The following is a 15,571-nucleotide window of genomic DNA, read 5'->3' on the forward strand; positions in this document are numbered from 1 at the left end:
TCTGGCTCTTCGGGTTAGAAACAGCAGCAAAGACAGTCCTGCCTGCTTCGAATTAGGGAGATCCTTTATCACACAATAAAGCGTGCCAGGTTAGAAAGACCAAATTATGGTATATTTTAAATGTTCACCTGTAACTAGTACTTTAACATAAGAGATACAATAAAATATCATTGTGTGATTCACAGAATTTTAATGAAATATGAATCCATTGTGCAGCAAGTCCAGTCAGTAAGCCACACATTTAAATCTGATAAATGTCTTTTTTTTCATTTCTCTCAGGGCCTCTCTGTGACTGTATATATAATCCTATTTGGAAATAACATCAAGAGTCTAAATTTGAGACCCATTTATGAAAGTGAGGCCCAGACTAGCTGCCCTCCTGGCTGGGCGCCCTACACCCCACCCCATGATAGGCCAGCAGGGAAGCCACTGGGGATCTGAGGATCTGGCTAGAGTGATTCCTTCTCCTGGAAATTATTATTTGGCCATGCCACGAGGCTTGTGGGATCTCAGTTCCCTGACCAGGGAGCGAATCCATGCCCGCTATACTGGGAGCATGGAATCCTAACCACTGGACCGCCAGGGAATTCCCTCCTGAGAATTATTTTTGCTTCATGGATGGACAGAGACGTTTCCAGATGTCTAATCCTCAGTCTTCTGCTCTTTTCTCTCTACACAGATTCAGCCATTACATCTATGTGGTTGCCTCCAAAGCCCCCCGCCCCGCCTGACCTTTCTGGTGACTCTAGACCCACACATCCACCTGCTTGAGGGAAAGTTCCACGTTGCTGTCAGACCAATGCTGGCCCCAAAGTTCAACGCTCCAAACTGACCTCATCGTTCTTCCAGGCTTGAAACCTAGGATCTATTTTCCACTCCTGCCTCTCCCTTGGCACAGTTAATCCCCACAGCGGAGTCACCCGCTGCTGCTAGTGGCTCTCACACTCGTCACATTGTAAATAGCTGTGAGACGCAGTGGGTATGTGACCTGTCACACAGACCAGGCAGAATGGGTCCCCACCTGGAAGAGGCTGGCGTCGGTATAGAAGTCCATTACAAACATCAAAAGTGGTGTGTGGGGCTTCCCTGGTGGCACAGTGGTTGAGAGTCCGCCTGCCGATGCAGGGGACACGGGTTCGTGCCCCGGTCCGGGAGGATCCCACGTGCCGCGGAGCGGCTGGGCCCGTGGGCCATGGCCGCTGGGCCTGCGCGTCTGGAGCCTGTACTCCGCGATGGGAGAGGCCACAACAGTGAGAGGTCCGCGTACCGCCAAAAAAAAAAAAAAAATGGTGTGTGGTGCTTTCCTGGTGGCGCAGTGGTTAAGAACCTGCCTGCCAATGCAGGGGACACGGGTTCGATCCCTGGTCCGGGAAGATCCCACATGCCGTGGAGCAACTAAGCCCATGCACCACAACTACTGAGCCTGTGCTCTAGAGCCCATGAGCCACAACTGCTGGAGCCCGTGCGCCTAGAACCCGTGCTCTGCACCAAGAGAAGCCACCGCAATGAGAAGTCCATGCACCGCAACGAAGAGTAGCCCCCGCTCGCCACAACTAGAGAAAGCCTGTGTGCAGCAACGAAGACCCAACGCAGCCAAAAAATAATAATAAATAAATAAAAGTGGTGTGTGATGGGGCGGGGGACAAGGGGGTGAGGGCAGGGTAGATGGGAGGAGGCAGAGATACGGTCAAGGTCTATGTCAGATCACCAGGGTAAGAGGGGTCAACAAGCAGGGCAAGCATAAGAATTGACGTCGTGAGCCAGGAGCAGACCTGGGAGCTGAGTTGACGGGGCTCATAGGACAGAGCATGGGAGCTCTCACTGGTTTATAGGGATGGAGTTTGCTTTGGGGGGTCAGAGGTGGGTTCCCCTTGGAGAGGCCCAGGCCTACATTTTCTCAGCTGTGTTGTGGCCCTGGGCTCATGGAACCATGTACACCTATCAGTTCCCTCCTTTCCATCCTCCTGACCACACCCCAGCCCAGAGGGATTCCTTACTTGCCTGAAAGTTGGGAACGATCTGGTCTCTCTGCCTGGCATCAGACCATTATGCATTGCAGCCTCTGGAGAAGGAGCAACCAACATCCACTGCACACCCGCTGAGGCCTTTTGTGTATTTTATCACATTCATCCCGGCAGCAAGACATGATGGTGACATCTGACATTTGTTCCCTACCTCTGGTTTGTGTTTTATTTTCACAAACACGAACTCATTTGACCCTGTGGCAACCCAGTGAAGTGGTCAGAGCCCTATTTGGTGGATGAGAAAACTGGAGCCAGAGGGATTAAACTGACCACCCAAAGGCACCCAGGTCCTTGTTACTCAAAGTATAGTCCATCAGTATCACCCGGGGGCTTGTTAGAAACACAGGATCTTGGGCCCACCCAGGCCACAAAACCAGAATCAGCATTTTAACAGGAGCCACCCCCCGCCCGACCCGCCAGGGATTCGCTGGCCTGAGCAGTTGCTGGAGGAGAAACCAGCCTTACACGGCTAAGTCCACTCCAGTCCACAATGTTTGACACAGGAGTCTTGGAGGTTTCCTTTGATGAGCCCAAATTCTGCAGCCTCAGCTATTGTTCATAGCTCTCCACACCTTCCTCCCACCTGACTCTACCTCTCACTTTCCCCAGGGTTCCTGTTGAGACAGCCACCGGCCTGGGGAGACCTCCTGTCTTTGTGTCTTCTATCCAAAGCCTGCCTCTCTTTCTATGCCTGTTACATGCCTTCACTTCTTTTATGTTGGGCTTAGAACCAGGGATTTGTGATGAGTGGCCCCAGTGTTCATGATGATTTCTGTTATGCACAAATGTCCCAGAAAAGACTGGAATAAAGTGGCAACATAGCAACCACATGGTCTCTGGATTCTGGACAATTGGTACCTTTTTTTTTCTACTTTTAAAAAATATTTTCTAGGCTGGGCATGTATTATGCTATAATTATACAAAGAACATAAACTTTGTTACGTTTTCGAAAGAATGGATTGAAGCTAGGGAAAGGCTGAAGGGCAGGATACTGTTCAGGAAGGTGGTGGTTGGACGAATCCGGGTGATTGGCTTTGGTAGAAAGTTCAGTAGTTACATTTGTGGTTAATTCAGACTTGGACTCCAGACCCAGCCTTGCCCCAACCCCTACTCTGTGACCTTGGGCAAATTATTTAACCCTCTGAGTCTCTACATTTGCTAGTTGACCTTGGGCAACTAATTTACCCTCTCTAAGCCTGATTCATTCAACAACTTTAATAACTGTGGAACTCTTGTGCCAGGCACTGTTCTAGATGCTGGAGTCGCAGTACACAGTTCAAATTCTCCTCCTTCATGGAGTTTTATATTCTAGAGGAGAGGCGGGTAATAAACAACCAAGAAATACGTAATATTTTATTTTTATGTGTGTGTACACACACACACACCCACACACGATATGCCAGGTGGTGATAAGTGCTGTAAAAAAAAAAAATACAGGGGCTTCCCTGGTGGCACAGTGGTTGAGAATCTGCCTGCTAATGCAGGGGACACGGGTTCGAGCCCTGGTCTGGGAGGATCCCACATGCCGCGGAGCAGCTAAGCCCGTGAGCCACAACTACTGAGCCTGCACGTCTGGAGCCTGTGCTCCGCAACAAGAGAGGCCGCGATAGTGAGAGGCCCGCACACCACGATGAAGAGTGGCCCTCGCTTGCCACAACTAGAGAAAGCCCTCACACAGAAATGAAGACCCAACACAGCAAAAATAAATTAATTAATTTTAAAAAATATACAAAAAGGAGGGATCTAAAATGTGGACTGTGGGAGAGTTGGCCATCTTGATTCAGGTGGTCTGGGAGGGCTCACTGAGGAGGTGACATCTGAGCGGAGACCAGAAGGAAATGAGAGAGCCAGCTCCGTGAGTGCTGCGGCGAGAGAATTCCAGGCCAAAAGGACAGCAGTGCACAGGCCTCAGGGCAGGAGCAGGCTGGGGTGTCTGAGGAGCAGCAAGAAGGCCAGCGTGGCGTGAGCAGAGAGGGGGAGGGGCAGGAGGCAAAAGCAGGGAGGTGGCAGTGAGCCAGATGACATGGAGCCTGGTAGGCCGTGGTCAAGACATCAGTGGGTAGGAATGTGGCAGCAGGGGCAAGTGGATGTATTGTGGAGGTACAGCCAGGGGGATTTACTGATATATTGACTGTGGAGTGTGAGTAAAAGAAACACATCAAGGGGGCTTCCCTGGTGGCGCAGTGGTTAAGAATCTGCCTGCCAACGCAGGGGACACTGGTTCAAGCCCTGGTCTGGGAAGATCCCACATGCCGCGGAGCAGCTAAGCCCGTGAGCCACAACTACTGAGCCTGCGCATCTGGAGCCTGTGCTCCGCAACAGGAGAGGCCGCGACAGTGAGAGGCCCGCGCACCGTAATCAAGAGGGGCCCCCACTCGCCGCAACTGGAGAAAGCCCTCGCACAGAAATGAAGACCCAACACAGCCAAAAAATAAATAAATAAATTTATTTTTTTAAAAAAAGAAACACATCAAGTCTTAAACTTGTTTTGGTCTGAGCACAAGAAGAATGAAGGTGCCATGTAGCCGTTTTCTGAGCTAGAGAAGGCTGCGGCAGGAGCAGGTTCGGTGGGGAATAGAAGTTTGTTTTTGGAGATTATATTGGCCACGTCTGTCATGGTCATGGCTATGACATCCAGGTCAAGGTCTTGAGTAGGCCGTTGGGTGTTCAAGCCTAGAGTTCAAGGGACAGGCCAGGGCTAAAGATATAAATTTAGGAGCTGTCAGCATAGAGGGATGAACCTTAAATCTCTGGATGAGGTCATCTGGGTGTGAATAAGGACAGAGATGGGTAGAAGAACTGAGTACTGGGCCCTCCAATGTTTAGATGTCAGGAAGGTGAACAGGAACCAGAAAAATATACAGAGAAGGAGGGGCCAGTGATACAGATGGGAAACCATGAAAGAGTGAAGGCCCAGAGGCCAAGTGAGAGCATGTTCACTAGCTGTGAACCCTTGTGATGTAGTTGCTCATATATATATATATATATTTTGCAGTGCGCAGGCCTCTCACTCTTGTGGCCTCTCCCACTGCGGACTACAGGCTCCGGATGCGCAGGCTCAGCGGCCATGGCTCACGGGCCCAGCCGCTCCGCGGCATGTGGGATCTTCCTGGACCAGGGCACGAACCCATGTCCCCTGCATCGGCAGGCGGACTCTCAACCACTGCGCCACCAGGGAAGCCCCTGTTGCTCATACTATTGACAAAGGCCTACTGTATACGTGGGTGATTCTACTAGCACCTTGTAAACAGTTTCTCGGAGGAGTGGTGTCATGGCTAGATGAAAGAAAGGCCACCATTTTTAATGGTCAGTGGTTGAACACACCAATTCCATTCCATTTAATTCAGCAGTCATCCCTTACTCCCAGCCAGGTTCCCCCAGACCTCCCACAGCCATTGTGATGGAAATCCAGAGAGAGGGAAGCACTGGAGGGTGGTGGACTTGGCGGGAGGCCATGGTTGGAATTCCAGGAAGGCAGCTGGGACCTGAGATCCCACAATAGAGCTTTGGTCCCTGGGGAGCCTGGTGAGAATCAGGTGCGATCTGGGCCCAGACCAAGTACCCTGGCCCATCAGGATGGTGACGCCTTGAGCTAGAATGAGGAAGCAGGAAGGGGAGGCAGTTCTCGGAGCAGATGAGTCCTTTTTTTTTTTTTTTTTTTTTTGTGTGTGTGTGTGTTACGCGGGCCTCTCACTGCTGCGGCCTCTTCCGTTGCGGAGCACAGGCTCCGGACGCGCAGGCTCAGCGGCCATGGCTCACGGGCCCAGCCACTTCGCGGCATGTGGGATCTTCCCGGACCGGGGCACGAACCTGTGTCCCCTGCATCGGCAGGCGGACTCGCAACCACTGCGCCACCAGGGAAGCCCAGATGAGTCCTTTTGTGAGTACATTGATTTTTAGGTGGAGCCTCCAGATTCCTTCTCTGTGACCCCTGACCTGCCATACCTTGGATTCACCATTTCCTCGCTCATGATTAGGAATCCCCTCTCTGATTCCAGCCCCCTTACCTCCACCTGTCTATCTCCCTCCAGCAGCATGGCCTTCCAATCCTTTTAAGTCAGCAGCCCCTCTGGTCCACGGGCCTCTCTGCCACCCCGCCTCCCAGGAGTCCCTCACTCCGCTGGTGTCCTCACATCCACCCTAGAGCTGAGCCTGAGTTCACAGAATAGCCGTGGCAGATACTGTCTGTTCTCTGAAATAAATAAAGTCTCCCCTTGTTCCTGCTGCATCACTAAACAGGCACAGCTCATACCTTCTGAAGCCACTGTCCCTTCTTTCTGAGCACTGAATCCCTCTGGGCACTCTGTGACCTTCAGAGAGAGACCTGCTTTACCAAAGTGAGCCTTTACATGAAAGACAGACGGGAGGATGGACCAGGGCTCATCCCAGAGAAAGCCCAAGGATCACAGGGGTGGCGTGAGGAGGAATCGGGAGAGATGATCACAAAGGAAGTCACCTGTCTCCGGCAGGAGAAATGTACACTGCATTTCACGGAGGGACAGTCTCTTTTTGTCCTCCAGTTGTAATCTGTAACACTCTGTACAGTTCATGGGCAGGGAACAGAACATTTTGTCTCAGGATGATTCCACCCCTGGGGAGCCAGCCCACGGCCTTGGCCTTGTGAGCAGGGGCATTAACTGAGCCAACTGTGTAAGAGAAAAGTCAGGAGGCCCGGGGCCTGTGGGGCAGGGAGAGTGGCGGGCAGGGATGTGTGTGTGTCCAGGTACAGACGTCATGGCCTTGGGGGGCCCCTGCAGGAACACCACACCCTCTGCCTCTCTCACTTGATTCAGGTAACATTGTTGGCAGTTGCTGAGAGCACGCAGGGCCCAGCTCGGAGTCCAGCTTGGAGGGCAGAAGAAGAGTCTTCGCCCCTGCCCTTGGGACGTCCATGGTCTAGTTGTGACAATGAGATATTCAGGCACTCAGGGTTGCTTGCAAGACAAAGGGAAGATGTTAGGGAGGTGGGGTGATGGTAGAGGAAAACTGGGGTGCCCCGGATTTGCTGCATGACCTTGAGTCTCCTGAACATCTGGGCCCTTCAGCTTCCCTCTCTAAGAAACAAGGCCAAGCCCGTCTGCCCTTCTTCACCTCTGCCTTGGGCATCCACGAGGTACGGGTGGAGGGTGGAGAAGGGGAGACAGCTGGAACGTGAGTCCCTGTGGAAGTTTCTCTCTGGTCACCTCCTGTCTTGTTCTCAAGGACTGTTCAAAGCAGAGGAGTTGACATACTCTGTAATGACCTATCTGGGAACAGAAGCTAAAAAACAGTGGAGGGGAATTCCCTGGTGGTCCAGTGGTTAGGACTCGATGCTTTCACTGCCATGGCCCAGGTTCAATCCCTGGTCAGGGAACTAAGATCCCACAAGCCAAAAATATAAATAAAATAAAAATAAAAAGGAGTAGATATATGTATAACTGATTCACTTTGCCGTACAGCAGAAACTAACACAACATTGTATACAACAACTATACTCCAATAAAAATTAATTAAAAAAAAAAAGCCGGGAAATTGATCCTTCCTCATCCTAAGTAGAAAAGTTCAGCAAGATGTGACCTTGCAGGGTGAGCTCCGATAATCAAATATCCAATGGGTAATCCAGCCTATCTCCAGAAAGATACATAAAGAACTGGTAACACTGCTTTTTCTTCTGGGGAGAACAAGGCAGCTGAGTAAAAGGGGTGGGAGGACCTTGTTTTTCTCTGGATTATACCCCTCTATGCTGTTTTCATGTAATACCAAGTGATTGTAATATCTAATAAAAGATAAATATACTTCAGACTTGAAAGTGATTGTCGCGTTTCCAGGAATTGGTTCGAGGTTGGAGCAGAACCAGGAGCTGGCTTTGCGTGTGGTTTTCTCCTTTAGCTCCCCCTTCTCTGCCCACGAGGGGTGGGTGAAGGGATGGGACAGCAGACAAATGGAGAGCCCTGCAGGCCAGGTCTCAGGTGGCCCCTGGAACCGGGTGTCTCATCGCTGAAGCCTTCCACCAAGAAGGGCATACATCCTCCCTCTTCCCCTCCGGCTTCATCACAGATCTGAGTCCGGGAGAGACAGGTGCGGTTGGCACAGGCTGTCCTCCAGCACAGGACACTCTGTGCTCACCGCCCGCCAACTGCGCAGCCTGAGTGCACCGGCCTCAGAAGTTCTGTCAGCAGCAAGAGCTACCAGGAGGGTGGGGAGGGTCATGAAGCTGTGTGTGTGTGTGGCCACCCAGGGAGGTCAGGCATGGCTGAAGGGAGAGCGCAGGCCAAGGTAGGAGGGGGCAGATGACAAAGACAGCTTCATTCAACCCTGGCATCAACAGGGAAGCTGGAGATGGCCACTGCCACTGCTCCTGGGCCAAACCTGGAGGGCCTGGTCCAGCATCCCCAGCCCAGCAGGTGCCCGAGGCCAGCGTGGCCGGTGAGCCTCGGTCTGAGTGAGCCGCTGAGGCACAGGAACTGCAACTCCCATGTTGCCCTCCCCGCAGAGGGAGGTCTCCAGGCCCTTCCCAGGCAAGCCTGGCCCCAGCGTGCCTCTACCCCAGACCCACAAGCCCTGTTCTCCCAGCCTCCCCATCTGCTCTTCCTTTACCTGAAAATAGTCCCTCTGTCTAAACTGGGTCTCCAGTGACAAGCAAGCCTGCTTCCTGATCGGGGGCACGCCCGGGTGACAGGACCAAGGCAGCACGAGGATGTGGGGAGACCCTGTGGGCGTGGCTCCTGGCTCTGCCACATAACTCTCTAGGCCTCAGCTTCTTCAGTTCAGGCCTTCCTACGTCACAGCATCGTCACCAGGATCCCTTGAGGCACTAATTCATCCTGAAAGCACTTTGTAAAACGAGGCCTGCATGTCATCCGTTATTACACGCTAGGTTATCACACATCAGGTGATTGTCACCACGCTCGTAGCAAATGGGTGCTCATCCTAAATGGACGCTGAATGAAGCCTCATCCTGAGCTGATGATGCCTCGAGGGTCCCTGAGAGGGTGGCAGGGCCCCGGCGTTCCTCCCGTGGGCCTGGGCACTGAAAGTGAGAGATGACAGCAGGAAGGGGAGAGTCCACCCTTCTAAAGGGATAAGGGACTTCCCTGGCGGTCCACTGGTTAAGACTCCACGCTTCCACTACAGGTGACAGGGGTTCGATCCCTGGTAGGGGAAGTTCTGCATGCCACGTGGTGCGGCCACAAAGAAAACCAAAAAAACCCCAAAACCCATAAAGGGATCAGGAGGTCTGGAGACAAAGTGGGCTGGCATGGACAGAACCTGAGGACCAAGGGGTGCCCAGGCCCTCTCTTCCCACTGGGCAGCTCCATGGGAGGCGGGGCTCCGGGTCCCAGCGCTGTTCACAGATCGCCCATGCAGGGGAGCAGGGCTGACTCAGAAATGCTTAGCGCTACCCTAGCCCCGGGCAGGGCCTGCTCCCAGATCCTTAGGTGGTCCTGCTCTGCTGGCAGAAGAAGGGAGCTGGAGACCTAGGAGGGCTAGAGCAGGGGGAAACGAACGGGTGTGTTTTCTAGGGAGGGGTGGGGCACAGGAAGCTCCACGTGCCAGGAACAGGCTGAGCTCACTCACCCCTGGCCTTGCATCAGCTGCAGAGCTGGCAGCCAGGCCCTGGGAATTAGGCAGGAGGCTCCCAGGAGCCTCCTGGCCTTGCCTTTTGCTCTCAGGGAGAGGGTGACAAGGAGGAACAGGCAGCCTGGGTCTCCTCAGGCCCTCCGCTTCCAGGTCACCCAGCTGCCCCAGCTCCCAGCTTCCCGGGCCAAGAACGGCCCATGTGATCAAGGGCGGGCACAGTTCAGGGCCCTAGGGGCTCTCCCTGCCTGCCCAAGGTCTCCTTGCTGGAAGGCTTCCTAGAGTTGGTGGCATCTCCCAAGTAGATCTGGGGACTTTGGGGCTGGTTCCTCTCTGGCCTCTGACATCACCACGTTAAAAATGACCCTCTACCAACAGCAGCAGGTGCTACAGACAAGGTCAGGATATGTGTATTTCAGTGTGGCCTTCCACCTCGCGCTTGATCTGTTAATGATTCATCTCAGGTTGAATGAGACAGGAATTTCACAGAGGGACTCCTGGTTCTGTTGTTCTCCCCAGGCCCAGCCACAGTGTTTGGGATTTAAAGCATCCCTGACAGCTGCTGACACCTCTTCTGTCCCTGGATTCTCTTGGGGTGCAAAAGTGTACTGGGGGATGGGGGGGCGGAGTCTGGTTTTTTTTTTATTTTTTTGGCCACACCACCTGGCTTGTGGGATCTTAGTTCCCCCGACCAGGGATTGAACCTGTACTCCCTGCAGTGAAAGCACAGAGTCCTACCCACTGGACCGCCAGGGAAGTCCCAGGAGTCTGTTCTAAATGTAAGTGCAATGACAGCTCCACTTCACCTCCCCGATTCCCAGAGCTTCTCAATAAGGGCCTGTGGAGTTTAGGGGTCCTCCTGAGGGTCCTCATCAGCTCTCCAGCTCTCCTACTAGCCTCCTGCTCCTAGCCCATCTGGGGCTGATGTCTGGGGTGTCCAGAGAGCTGAGCTGAGGGCTGTGGACAAAGGAAAGGTGACTTGTGAAGGGGGCCAGAGCAGAGTGACAGACCAGAGCAGGCACATAAGGGCTTGTGGGGGACCTGGATCAGCCCTAACTTAGCGCTTCCGGCCTCCTGCGGACTTGGTTTCTAAGTCTCTCTCCCTCAGTGCCTTTCCATCTCCAGGCCTTATCCCCAGCTGAGGTGGTGCTAGAGAAAAAAATGTACATGCCTGCCCCTGCCACCCCCCGTCCCCCCAATCACAGACCCCTCTGCCCTCCCTGGGCCTTAATCTCATCTACAGCATGAGGACACAGGACAAGATGGCTCCCCAGCTCAGGGGTCCTAGGAGTCTATGACATCAGCCTTCAGCCAGAACTTGGTCTGCTTTCGTGTTTTCCCCCTGCTCAGCCCCTGCATCGGTGCTTGTTCTTGAGTTTTTGCTCCTCAGCAATGACCTTCTGTCCTTCTAGCTTCCAGGTCTGCTTGGAGGCTGGGCTTGATCCCCTCATTATCTCGGGACAAACGTTTGGCTCTTCGAGACCCACGTTTGCCTTTTATAAATTGTATCTCCTGGGTTATCATTTAGTCGAGTGCACTGCAGCCTGGGCACTTCTCCCCAAGGGGCACAAGGAGAGCTCAGCGGGACGGCGAACCTTGTGGGGCTGAGCAGGGAGGGGCTGGCGGGGAGCTGCGCAGGGGGAGATAGAGAGGAGTGGGGAGGCAGCCCAGGTGGTGACAGAGACACGATCCCAGGCAGTGTGTACATGGCCCTGGGCCCTGGAGAGCTCGGGTGACTGGACAAGCCCTGGGAGGTTACCTAGGCCAACCACCCTGTTTCTCCCACCCCATTTTATTTATTTTATTTATTTTTGCAGTACGCGAGCCTCTCACTGTTGCAGCCTCCCCCGTTGCGGAGCACAGGCTCTGGACGCGCAGGCTCAGCGGCCATGGCTCACGGGCCTAGCCGCTCCGCGGCATGCGGGATCCTCCCAGACCGGGGCACGAACCCGCATACCTTGCATCGGCAGGCGGACTCTCAACCACTGCATCACCAGGGAAGCCCTCCCACCCCATTTTAAAGATGAGGCCCAGCAAAATCTAGTGAACTGAAAGAAAATATAATTTAATCCCCCAAAGAAGGAGGAACTTGGTTTCTCTTTAAAGGATGGCCCATTAAATGGAATCATTTTGCTTCAGGAAGAGCTCACTTCTCAGGTGGTGTTTTTCTCCTTTTGTGTCACCGACGGGTGACATCCGCATTGTGGTCCATGGCTGTCTGAAGACCAGACTCTACGTCCCTGAAATCCTTCTGCTCCCAACGCCCCTCTCTCCCCTTAACTAGATTTGCACAGTAAGGAAACATCTGGGACAACTGAGATTAAAAGCACTTCAAGGGCCTCCCTGGTGGCTCACCCTCATAACGGAGGCCTCCTGGTGTCATCCGGACCCAGCGCCCCTCCACCAACTTCTCCAGCCTTCTCTCTTACCGCTGTCCCTCACACTCAGGAAGGCAAGAGACAACAACAGTACAGCCGTGCCTGTAAGTGGCTATTTGAATTTAAATTAATTGAAAATTGATGACATTATTGTTAAAAATTCAGTTCCTTGGTCACACTAGTCACATTTCAAGTGCCCTTGGGGCTAATGGCTACTGTACTGAACGATGCAGATACAGAACGTTCCTATCATCACAGAACGTTCTATTGGGAAGCACTGGGTTTGATTTTTCTCTTACAAAGGAAGCCCTGATCAAGGAACGCTATGAGTTTTAGAGGGATCCAGGGTAGACTTGACCTATTCAGTGACTCTTCCAAGAAATATTGGCACCTACTCTATTCCAGGCCCTGGATACACAATAGTGGGCAGTTGTAGCAGTTGGTCCTTTGGAGTGAAAAAGCAACTGCTCTCAGATGTGTTAAGTGCCTGAGCCCAGGCTGGGGCAGTCGGGAAGGTTTCCTGGAGAAGGGGACATGTAAGCACAGACCTGCAGTCTGAGGAGGCACTAGTGAGGCTGAGTTGCTCTCCAGACCATGTTCTTTTTGGCCCTCTGGGTCCCTTATCACAGACTGTCCCCACTGCCTGGACTACTCCTCTCTTTTTTCGCCAGGGAGGGAAGGCATGAGACTAGTCCCCTTAAAGTCAGTCCCCCAGCTGGGACTAAGCAGAGTCCCTGTTGAGCCACTAACTCCCGAGCTCTGCGCTGTGGCCTCTACTTCACCTCCCACAGGCCACGTGGCTTCAGCGCTACATAAATTCAGTACTCGGTAAAAACAGGCTCTAGGATGGAGGGCTCCTCCAGAGAAGTCGAACCTCGACGTCTGGTGGGGGATGCAGGAGTCTGACTGTCTGCATTACCAAACTCAGGTTCTGCGGCTCACCGCTCAAAAGCCAATAATTTGAGAGGCAGGCGTCAGTAGAAAGGAAAGTTACTTTAATTAGAAAAGCCGGCAATCTGGGGAGAAGGTGGATTCATGTCCAGAGACCAACTCTAAAGATTCTGCTCAGCCATGACATTTTTTAACGGGAAAAATGAGGGGGAAGAATCTCAGTGAATCATCGAGGCAGGAGGTTGGGTTCTGCATCATTCTCCGTTGAGTGCAGACTGGCTGACTCTTCAGGTGTCATCTTGCCTGTGTGATCTGCCTGCAGGATTGCTAAGGGGGCAATTGTGGATAGACAGTCATTTTCTAACTGCTTAATTCTCTATTCTTACTTCTTTTAATTTAGAAAAAGAATCAACAAGTTAGACAAGGCATGGTGTGCATTCAGGAGAGATCAGAAGTTCGTTTCAACTGCTTAGTGATCTCATTCCTATAATTAGGTTGTTTTAAGGTTAGAGGGGAACAGAAATGGGCAAACAGGAAAGGGACGAAAGAGCTACTTTCAATTCCCCACTGTCAAATATCATTCCATTTCTACGGGACTACGGGCGACGGTCTATCTTCTGTAACTTCTTCACGCTGACAGAGGGCACAGTATTCTCAAAATGGAAGATGTCAGCCTGGGTCTGAAGCATCTCTTTGCTGACAGTTTTACTTGCCCGCTTACATATACGGGCAGAGCAAGCTACAATCATTTTGACGCCCACAAAGATATAGAACATTATGAGCAATAATGTTAATCCTGTTCTCTTGAGGCCAGTTCTTGGAATTGTACTAGCCATAGATTCAGTACTGCTCAAGACGGAGCAGCTTATGTCATGGCTACAGTATGGTCATCATACAGTTAGCATTCTTCCTCTGGTGGCAGTTACAGTATCTGTAAAACAACTCAGGAATGTGCATCCAACACTGAGTCTATGACACTATTGTCCTAATCATTAACTGCTTGGTTTAGTACTGGGTTGCAGGGAGAACTGCAGGGTTCTAATCAATTCCATATGTACCCTGAGGCCCTCCCCAAGGTGGCCCCCCCACATTCTCCAGCCCTGAGTTCCTACCTGAGTCAGCCTGGGGAAAGTGTAGAGTGGCCACTCTCATCCACCGCCTAGAGGGAGCCAGGGCTGGCTAACCGAGCAGAGGGAGGCTGTCTTGGGGCCCCATCCCCACATACGGTGCACAGCAGTGCCCACCCTGCTCTTCCTCCTGGTGCCCTGCTGTGTGAACACTGAAAGCGGCAGTTCGTTGACTGGAATTCACATGCACGTTCATTTGGGAAAGAAGGACCAGAGTGCAGCCCATTAGGCCCTGCACTGTCCTCCCCTTCCACATGGACGGCTTCACTCAAGCTTCCCAACCATAGGATAACTCATAGGGACAATTATCTTCACCTCTGTTACAGGAATTAAGGTCGGGAGAGGGTAATTTGCCAGAGCCGGCAGTGGTGAAGGCAACCATCAACGCTCTCACCCCAGCCTGGACCCCATAGCGTCCACCCAGCCTCGTGTTTGCATTGTGTCACCTATTGTCCGCGGGGCCACCCTCCCTCACCACCTCCCCGGGGCTCCCTTGCTCCCACCCCGGCGCCCAGGGCCTCAGGGGGATCGGGAGCCTCCCCGCCCGGCCTGGGCGCGCAGGATCTGTCGGGGCAGAGCCGGGACCCCGGCCAGGGGCAGGAGTCCGAACCCTCCGTGCCAGCCCGAGCGCCGGCAGCCGCTGAGCCGACCTTTGTTTCGCGACTTCTGCGGAGTCACGGTCACATGCGCTTCCGGCACGGGGTGTTCCGGGCGCCGCGCCAGGGCCCGGGGACGCCCCCGCCCCTCGGCCCAGCCCGCGCGGGGCCGCCCTCCTCCGCTCTCCCGCCTGCCCCGCCCGCCCCGCCCGCCCGCGGGCCAGCGGCCTATCTCCGAGCCCCCAGCCCTGGAGCCTCCCTCCCCGGCCGCGCCGGTCGCGCAGCTGTGCCCCGATGGCCTCTCGTCTTCTCTGAACTCCGCGTGGAGCCTTCCATAGCGGCCTGGCGCGTTCAATACCCAGATATTAACGGGGGTCCGCCCGTCTTCCCTACTCCAGACACCAAGGGCGCAAAATCAGGCGCCTCTCTCCCCGATGGATCGCTGTGCGGTAAATGGGTGGTGGTCAAGTACCGAACTCCATTCTTGTCGTTTCATGGGGTGGCCGTGCAACACCAAGCCTCTCTCCTCCCCCACCCCGATTCCCACAAACAGAAGGAAACAAAACTGAGCCACCCGGGGCGGCCACAACAGACCATCTAAGGGCCAAGGCCCCAGTCAGGGGCAGAAATGGGGCTGGCTCCTCTGTCCTGGCCTGGCCACCACTGCTCCGGCGCTCCCGGGCCCAGGCTGTGCCCTGGGGCACTTGCGAACCTTGGCGCCTCATGGAGGCCATCTCTGCTTCACTCAACGGAATTCAAGAATTCATTCAACAGATACTTATTGAAAGCAAACTTATGTTCAGGGCGACCAAGTTCCTTCCAGATGCCAGCCCCGTGTTAAGCCTCCTCCAGAATGTGAGAGGATTCCCTCTGTGTAGCAGCAGTGCCCTTACTATCCCCCTGAGGCTCAGCTTCCCAGAGGAGGCCTTTGTTCAGAGCAGCTCGGGAGGCCATGCCTGGGGGCCGGGAATGGAGGCCCTGCCTGTCCCGTGCTTCCC

At 53.6% G+C, this 15,571-nt stretch overlaps 3 long non-coding RNA genes across 3 annotated transcripts in view; 2 read left to right on the plus strand and 1 right to left on the minus strand.

Annotated features, from left to right (window-relative positions):
• LOC137206008 (uncharacterized) overlaps positions 1-7,526 on the plus strand; it is a 45,921-nt gene extending 38,395 nt beyond the window's left edge. Inside the window, exon 3 of the long non-coding RNA XR_010934406.1 lies at positions 680-7,526. This is a non-coding gene — a long non-coding RNA (uncharacterized lncRNA). The remainder of the gene's footprint in view (positions 1-679) is intronic.
• A 2,179-nt stretch (positions 7,527-9,705) lies between these two features.
• On the plus strand, positions 9,706-11,719 carry LOC137205595 (uncharacterized). Its single transcript, XR_010934215.1, has 3 exons — positions 9,706-9,979; positions 10,264-10,360; positions 11,399-11,719. It is a non-coding gene; the product is annotated as an uncharacterized lncRNA (long non-coding RNA).
• Positions 11,720-12,932: 1,213 nt separating this feature from the next.
• LOC137206010 (uncharacterized) lies at positions 12,933-14,755 on the minus strand. The gene is made up of 2 exons (XR_010934407.1): positions 13,963-14,755; positions 12,933-13,177 (listed from the first exon to the last, which is right to left on the minus strand). It is a non-coding gene; the product is annotated as an uncharacterized lncRNA (long non-coding RNA).
• Between the last annotated feature and the right edge of the window lie 816 nt (positions 14,756-15,571).

Source organism: Pseudorca crassidens, chromosome 14 (assembly GCF_039906515.1).
Source record: "Pseudorca crassidens isolate mPseCra1 chromosome 14, mPseCra1.hap1, whole genome shotgun sequence".
Taxonomy (NCBI): Eukaryota; Metazoa; Chordata; class Mammalia; order Artiodactyla; family Delphinidae; genus Pseudorca; species Pseudorca crassidens.